We start from the raw sequence: 9,036 nt of genomic DNA on the forward strand, positions 1-9,036 counted from the left end.
TGGAAAATCTTGTGGAGAATTGAGGTAAGCTTTTTTTTTTCTAAAATAATTGTTAGAATTCTGCAGTGAAGTCATTGTTCCAGGGCTTTTCTTGGTTGGGTGGGCTTTAATTACTGTTTCAATTTCAGTCAATTCTATACATCTATTTAGAGTATCAATTCCCTCACAATTCAGTTTTGGTGAGTTGTATTTGTCCAAAATCTATCCATTTCTTCTAGACCCTCTGATTTTTTTTTCCAACATCATTGCTTGTAATATTTTCTAATAATTCTCTATATGTCTGACCTTTTTGTTGTTATGTTTTCTTTTTAGGCTCTGGTAACTTCTCCCTCCTTTTTTGCTTAGTTAGGCTAGTGGGGAGTTTATTTTTGGATTTTGTCAAAAAACATTCTCTTTGATTTGTTGATCTTATGTATTGTTCTTTTGCTCTCTGTTTTGTTTATTTCCACACTTTTTTTTGGTTATTTCTTTTGTCCTACCAATCTTGGGACTGTTTTGCTCTTTAAAGCAACTGTAAGTTTAGCTTGTTTACTTGTTGCTTTTCTAGTTTCTTTTTTTATCCTATTTTTTAATTATTAAAGTCAAAAGGCACAAATTATATTTCAGTAAATGTAGGTAGAGAGATAATGTGGGGGGAAGCAAAGAATTCTAAAAATTAAATGCCTTATTCATTGGAAATATACATATATCTATCTAGTATAGCAAATTACTCTTAAGCATAATTTCTTCATCATCACAATTAAAAGTTTATTAAGGAAGTTGTGATATCTCATGCCAGATATCAGTACAAAGGTGTGGAAACCTCTTGAATAGATATCTAGATGTTTTCTCTTAAAGCATTTACTGTGAAAATCAAGCTTACTTTTTATTTTAAAGATTTATTTTTATTATTTTTTTTATTGGAAAGGCAGATATACAGAAAGGAGAGACAGAGAGGAAGATCTTCCGTCCGATGATTCACTCCCCAAGTGAGCGCAATGGCCGATGCTATGCCGATTCAAAGCCAGGAGACTCTTGCGGGTCTCCCACACTGGTGCAGGTTCCCAAAGCTTGGCAGGGAGCTGGAAGGAAAGCGGGGCTGTCGGGGATAGAACCGGCGCCCATATGGGATCCCAGGCGTGCAAGGCAAGGACCTTAACCACTGCGCCACCGCACTGGGCCCCAAATCAAGCTTACTTGTAAATGTAACTATGGTAAGTTGGTTTGTGATGGCACTAGTCTGTCTTCATTAGTCAGTTTTAGTTATGTATTTTGTAAATTCTTAGCTTAATCTAAACTGTTCTTGGATAAAATGAATGGGTATCAAATCCAGGAGTTTCCCATGTGCAGAAAGTAAAATTCAGGATTGTCTTTCAAATCCATGAATAGTTTGGTTATAATTTCTCACAACTGTGAAATATGCATTCATTATCTACTTCACTGGTAATGTTACTGTACTAACAATTTATAGGAACAACATTATTTCAAGTGTTAACTTCTGTTTTTACTCTAATTTTTGCTGACCTTCCTCCTATTTTTATATTACTATTTTTTTTTTTTACAATCTTTACTTAGTTGATCAGGGCTCAATTAATCAAGGGCTACAAGAAAGTGGGTAAGATCATAGTTTCCATTTTCTTTTTTTTAAATTAATTTATTTTTTTATTTTTATTAACATTGTATTATGTGATACAGTTACATAGGCACTGGGGATTTCCCCCACCCCTCCGACAACCCTCCCCCCAGAGTGGATTCCTCCACCTTGCTGCATAACCACCATTCAAGTTCAGTTGAGATTCCTTCATTGCAAGCATATACATACCATAAAGTCCAGCATCTTATTGTCCAGATAAGTTCAGTGGCCTCTTGGGGAGACCCTCTCTGGCCTGAAGGTAGAGCTAACAGAGTAAAGTTCCAGTCAGTTAAAAGCCCCAACAAAACATCAGCATCAATATACAACATTGTGGAATTAATTGACACAGTATTGAGTAAACAATATGTTAAAAATAATGCAAGTTCAATTCTTGAAAACACATGGGTTGAGACAGTATCAATGACAGGTTCAAAAAGTAACAAACAACCAAACAAAAATTACAAGTTAAATCAAGGCATACATGTGGTATCTAACCTTTTGGGATTCGCTCATTTCCCTTAGCATTATAGTTTCCAGTTGGACCCAGTTAGCCACAAAGAACTGCATTTTGTTATTTTAATAGCTGAGTAGAATTCCATGGAGTAGATGAACCAAAGCTTTCTTATCCAATCTTCTGCTGATGGGCATTTCGGTTGCTTCCATGTTTTTGCAATTACTGATTGTGCTGCTATGAACATAGGGATGCATGTTGGTTTGTCGTGAAACAGGTGTTTTGGATATATTCCTAAGGAGTGCTATTGCTGGGTCATATGGTATGCAGATTTTGAGTTGTTTGAGTGTTCTCCAGACTGATTTCCATAAAGGCTGTACCAACTTGCAGCTCCACCAGTAGTAGAGTTGGGTTCCTTTTTCCCCACATCCTCGCCAACAAGTGTCGTTGGTGTTCTTTTTTATGTGGGCCAATCTTACTGGTGTTAGGTGGTATCTCATCGATGTTTTAATTTGGATTTCCCTTATTGCCAGGAAACTGGAACATTTTTTCATATGTTTGTTTGCCATTTGGGCTTGTTCCTTTGTGAAATGTTTGCCCATTTCCCGTGCCCATTTCTTGAGTGGCTTGTTTGTTTTGGTTTTTTTGGTTGTTTTGAAGTTCTTTGTATATCCTGGAGATTAGCCCTCTATGTCCTACATAGTGCGCAGAGATCTTCTCCCACTCTGTGGGTTGCTTTTTTACTTTGCTGATTGTTTCCCTTGCTGTACAGAAGCTTCTTAGTTTGATGAGGTACCATTTTTTTATTCTGTTCTTAACTGCTATTGCTTTTGGTGTCCTTCTTAGAAGTCAGGTCTTGCAGGGTATTTCCTACATTTTCTTGCAAGAGTTTGAAGGTTTCTGGATGTAGGTTTAGGTCTTTTCTCCATGTAGATTGGATCTTAGTGTATGGTGATAGATGTGGGTCTATCTTTTTGTGTCTACAGGCTATCAGCCAGTTGTCCCAACAACATTTACTAAAGAGGCCTTCCCATTTGCTTGGACTGTCATTGGTCTTTTTGTCAAAGATTAATTGGCTGTATCTGTGTGGGTTCCCTTTTGGTGCTTCTATTCCATTGATTGAGATGAAATTTCCTCTTAACACTGCCTTGATTATGTCTCCTAGGTTTTGATATGCAGTGCTGCTGCCTTCATTTGTTTCAAGCATTTTTTTTTTCAGTTAAACCTTTGATCCCTTGTCTAAACAATTGCTCATTTGATAGCATGTTATTCAGTCTCCATATATTTCCATGTCTTCCTTGGTGTTTTGGCTACTTGTTCTCTAATCTGACTCCTTAATTGTTTCAGAAGATGCATGATGTAATTTTATTTGTTTAAATTTGTTGAGGCTGGTGTTGTGTCTTATAACATGATCAATGTTAGAGAAGGTTCCATGTACCGATGAAAAAAAAGTGTATTCTCTGACCATAGGATGAAAGGTTCTCTAGAGCTCAACTATAACCGTTTACAATAGTTTCTGAATGAGTTCTATTGTTTCCTTACTGAGCTTCAGACTAGTCAATCTGCCCATTAATGTTCATGGGGTATTAAGGTTCCCCCCAGTATTATTGTATTGGAGTTTACTTCTCCCTTTAAATCTGTTAGTATTTGTTTAAAACAGTAAGGTGCCATGGCAGCTGATGTGTAATAGGAGAGAATTGAGTGACTTAATACAGATTTTATAATAAAAAAAAATGTAGGTGCAAAATAGCATATCCAGCAAAGCTTTCCTTTGTCTTTGCAATGAAAGAAAATTCTTCCACAGCTCAGAAAAAACTGAAAGTAAATGCTTCTTCTAGACCTGCCCTACAAATAAAACTCAATCTTTATGTTCTCTTGAGAGGGAAAAGGAATAGAACCCACCAATACCAAAAGCAATGTAAAGATTATTCCAGTAAAATAAGAGCAGAACACTAAATCAAAGAAAGCCCTCTGCTGAAATGACAGGAAGAAGTTATCACCTATGCATATTAACTTTGGAAATTCATTAATCAAATTTCATAGGTTAATAGACTGGATTAAAAAAAAATCTACCTGCTACATATAGGGGGCATATCTCACCAAGAAAGAGAAGCCAAAACTGTATCTCAAAGATTTTTCATTTCTTTTTTTATTTTCAGTTCCCTGAAACAGCTTTTTTTTTTTTTTTACAAATTATTCACTGACTCAAAGGCCATATAGTACCACTATTTTCCTCAAGAAATTCTTTTTTTAAGATTTGTTTATTTTTATTACAAAGTCAGATATGTAGAGAGAAGGAGAGATAGAGAGGAACATCTTCCATCTGATGATTCACTCCTCAATTGAGTGCAATGGCCGGTGCTGTGTCGATCTGAAGCCAGAAGCCAGGAACTTCTTCTGTGTCTCGCAGGAGGGTGTGGGGTCCCAGGCCTTTGGGCTGTCCTGGACTGCTTTCCCAGGCCACAGGCAGGGAGTTGGATGGGAAGTGGGGATGCCGGGATTAGAACCGGTGCCTATATGGGATCCTGACGCATTCAAGTTGAGGACTTTAGCCTCTAGGCCAAACTGCCAGGTCCTAGAACATTCTTGATATTCTTTTTCATTTCTTCAGTGACATGAGTCATTTAGTACCATGTTATGTATCTTCCTGACATTGTTAATTCATGTTTTCTTCCTGTTGATTGTTTTGTGGAGTTTCATTTAAGGGGATGTATAGCAACTGTGTAATGAAGACAATCAAATTAAGATGTGAGGATACATGCAGTATGCATCTCTTCCTGCAGATCAAAGATGGACTCTCAATGATTCTGTTAACCATATCATGACAATAGGATGCTGGACTCTCTGCCATTGCCCATGCTTGCAATGATGGACTTATAATGCCTTACAAAGAACTGTACTATTTTAATAACATAAGGTGAATCATAGCAGGGCAAGGGCCTTGGGGAAAGGGTTAGTGTAATTCCACGGAGATGGAACTGTATCATAAATTATTAATCATAAAAATGGAAAATTATTTTAGGGTATAAATTCAATACACAAAAATCAGAAGTACTTTAATATACCAAATGTAAAAGAAATAAATTCCTTAAAGAGAAATTTCACTTTTAAAAATGTATTGATAGCTGTTCACGTAAATGATCAGGATGAGAAAGTTGGAGAATCAGGGAAAAGTAGACAATACCATCGTTTACACATTTTCTTTCTGTATATGTGAGTGTGGTGGACACCAGGGCAGAAACAATGTTGGGCCTCCAACCACCTCTGTTACTGTTGCTTATGAATAGCCACCCAATGTCCTGCCAAACTATTCGTAGTAGAGCATTTTCAGAGTGTTCTGGTCAAGTGGTGTTGATGGTTCAGAGATGCTGGTGCTATCACTGCTCCAAGGATGAGGCAATCCTTCCAAACTCAACTGGCTGACATAGATCACCTCTGACTCTCCATTTGTCCAGATATATGTTATCTTATATCATTTGGGTAGTTAATCCATTTGTTCTGCCTTCCTTCCTCCTCAAACCCGTTGTTGCCACAGCCGAGCCCAACCCTGTCCACCGCATCCTCCACCATCACGTACACCAGAGAGAGCTGCGGCACAGTCAAAGTAATCCCCCAAAACACCCCACTAGATTGTCCCCAGCTCGGTTTCCTGTGCTTGCAAGATTGAGCAGTGGACTGTTCTGTTCTGCCCCACATCCCATTCAGATTGCATATGCATCATGGGGTCTTTAAGCCTAACTCAACACAACCTACTACATTCTCCAGCCTACACTCATGACAGCAGGTACTACATTTGTCCAGCCAAGGCCACCCCAGCTTCCTCACAAGTTGGAGCTGCCATCCATCAGAGTCATGTTTGATGATGATATTTCCAATGGGATCATGCCCATTTACTTGCTTTCTAGTAATACAAATAACATTTCTATGAGATTTCTTATTTCAATATATGTGTGTAATTTCTTCATGGTGAACTATTTATATACAATATTCTCATTTCCTGCTATCACAGGTTTATTTTGATAAATATCATTTCAAACTTAAGAAAAAATTCTTAAAGTACATAAGCCACACCCTAGTGGCAAAAGTCTTCACCTGGCACACTCCAGGATCTCATGGGGGCATTGGTTTGTGTCCCAGTGACACTGTCTCCATTCAGTGCCCTGCTTGTGGCCTGTGAATGCAGTTAAGGATAGCGCACAGTCTTGGGAATCTCTACACACTTGGACGACCCAGAAAAATTCTGGCTCCTGGCTTCATTACTGGCTCAATTCCAGTGGTAGAAGCCTTTGGGGAGTGAATCAGCAATGGAAGATTATCCTCTTTGTCTCCCATCTGTGTATATCTGACATTCCAAAAAAATAAATAATCTGGAAAAATAAAAAGAAAACTCCTTAAACAATTTTTAGAAATGGCCAAACCAGTATGCAAAATAGGAGCCTTACATATATTGAATTACATTCAATCAGTAACTTAAGAATAAAAGTGTGTTTGAGAGAGATTTGAGTTTAGCACCTAGAAGTTAAAAGCACGATGAAATAATGGGATATTTTACTCGCTTTGTAACATTTTTATCATCTTGATCAGTAACAAGGACTGCTGCTCAGAAGCAGGTGACAGAAAATCTGCTGACTCATTTTTTTACTTGTTCTGATATACCTGATAGTCATTCTTTCCTAATATTATCAAGAACATTCATTAATACAGTTGTTTGAAGGCTGCTGGGGTCAGAGTGGTCACCCATGTGGGATCCTGCCAGGTGCAAGGAAGAAATTTAGCCACTACACTATGGTGCTGGGCGCCTCCATATTTTATACATACTAAATCTCATATTACTGTGTAAACTTTCCAATTTTTCCTATCCCTGTTTTCATGCAAAATTTTGATTTTTTTTTCCTCATGGATTCCTTGCTTGGATTTTGGTCTTAATTATGATTGAAATCTTTGTCTTGTTCATTGACTTATATCCCCCTGTTTTTTTTTTTTTTTTGGTTTTTTGGTTTGTTTGTTTTTAAAAAATATGAAATGCTTCATGAATTTGCTTGTCATCCTCGCACAGGGGCCATGCTAATCTTCTCTGTATTGTTCCAATTTTAGCATATGTGCTGCCAAAGCAAGCACAACATATACCCTCTTATATATCAGCTGAATTCACAGTGTATTTTTTCTGATTTTGATTTATTTCAACTGCTATTGCATTTCCTACTTCCATCATGCATTCAATGACAAAACTTCCTTTTGTTTAAAGCCTCACAGTTTCCTACTTTGTTGATACATAACGTTTTTAAATTCTCATTCAACTTTGAGGGACTAGAGTTCAACTTCTAATGTTGTGAATAATGTTCCAATAAATATTAAGTTACACATTAAAATATCCTAAGATACATACCCAGGCATGAGGTTACTGTATCACATACAGGCATGTAGAAGTATGCTTGGAATGCAATCTAGGTATATCCCAGATTATGTGATGGATACTTATTCCTAGGTGGTGACATTCCTTTGGTGAAATCTCTTAGAGGCAGATCCTCACATTGGGCGATTGTCTATGATGGAAATCTATCTTTGGAGGTAGTGATGGTCGTCTTTGGGAATGAGCTGTTTTCAAAGCAACATACTATTATATAACAAGGTAACCCCATCTGGTTTGCTTCAATGCATGACCACATCCATTTCCAGTTCCCTGCCACATTTCAATGCAACCAGAGAAACATCTTATGGGAGTAGAGGTGTTCTAAAAACCAAGAAAGAAAAGCATGGGCAAAATGCTAAGGCAAAGACTAAAATACATGCCAATTGCTTGGGCAGAGACTAATGTATAATGTTTCACAGGAAGTAATCACTACTCTCTAACCAATACTATGTTCACTAAATAATTTGTCACAAAACCTATCCTGCTATGTAGTAGATACTGTTACAGGTGTTAGGGACAAATCAGTGAAGTAAACAGACTCAAACAATGCTTTCCATTGTTGACTGAGCAGTTTTACCTCTCTTATCCTTTCTTAAACATCCCATCCCAGTCTTCACTTCCAATGTGATTAATGATGTCTTTTCAGTTATGACATTTGAAGTAATTTCATTTCCAACACTGATCTCTGAGATTATTTTGTCTGGTAGTTCTCTTTGGGGATCCAGCAGTAATGCAGATATTTTCATGCAGTAATATTCTTGTTTTCAGTGATAATGTGATTAGGCAAATCTGTGAGGATTCTCTCACTCACCCTAGAAAGCTATATTGTTTATTTAGTAAGGATATAACAAAAACAACAGCAACAATAATAAAATCATTGGTTTCCAGAGGTTGTTACATAGCATAGGGTACTAATTTGGAATTGCAAAATGTTGATTATAAGACACAGCATTTCAGTTAGACTCAGAGATGTATTTAGGTAAGTCATTGACAGCAAGGCGATCGCACTGAATAGTATATTATATAGTTCTATTTTGCATAGAGGAGATATTTTTGGTGGTGGTGGTATGATAGTTGACTTATTGTTAAAATTCTGGTTGGAATGTTGACTTCCTGTTGTTCAGTACCTGCATTAGAGTCTTATGTATGAGTCTGGTTTCTGATTCTGAGTAATATAATCCCTGGAAGGTAGCAACTGAAGCATTATGTGGTTTAGTACTTGCTACTTACAGAAGCCATTTGGATGAATTTCTTGGGTCATAGAATTATGCAACCTCAAGCTGAGACATCAAAGCCCTCTGTGGGAGTGAAAAAGTGGTTAGAAATTCAATATTTTTATCCAAGGACTTTTGCTTCTCAATGAATGAATTCATATACACATAACTACACATACACATGCATGCATTTATATAGAAATATGTTTTACCAAAAAATTACACATTGCATAATGGGGACATAGTAATCCTCTTAACTAAATGATTAAAATGAAGGATAGCAGCAGCAGCTTTATACCGTGAGTCTGACAGGAAAAACCCAGCATGTCTAATTCTACAGAAGTCTCCA

At 37.2% G+C, this 9,036-nt stretch overlaps 1 non-coding gene across 1 annotated transcript; it reads right to left on the reverse strand.

Annotated features, from left to right (window-relative positions):
* Positions 1 to 7,074: 7,074 nt before the first annotated feature.
* Positions 7,075 to 7,181, reverse strand: LOC121150506. Its single transcript, XR_005882979.1, has one exon. It is a non-coding gene; the product is annotated as a U6 spliceosomal RNA (small nuclear RNA).
* Positions 7,182 to 9,036: the final 1,855 nt, after the last annotated feature.

Source organism: Ochotona curzoniae, unplaced genomic scaffold (assembly GCF_017591425.1).
Source record: "Ochotona curzoniae isolate NIBS_2020 unplaced genomic scaffold, NIBS_Ocur_1.0 contig_2147, whole genome shotgun sequence".
Classification (NCBI taxonomy): domain Eukaryota; kingdom Metazoa; phylum Chordata; class Mammalia; order Lagomorpha; family Ochotonidae; genus Ochotona; species Ochotona curzoniae.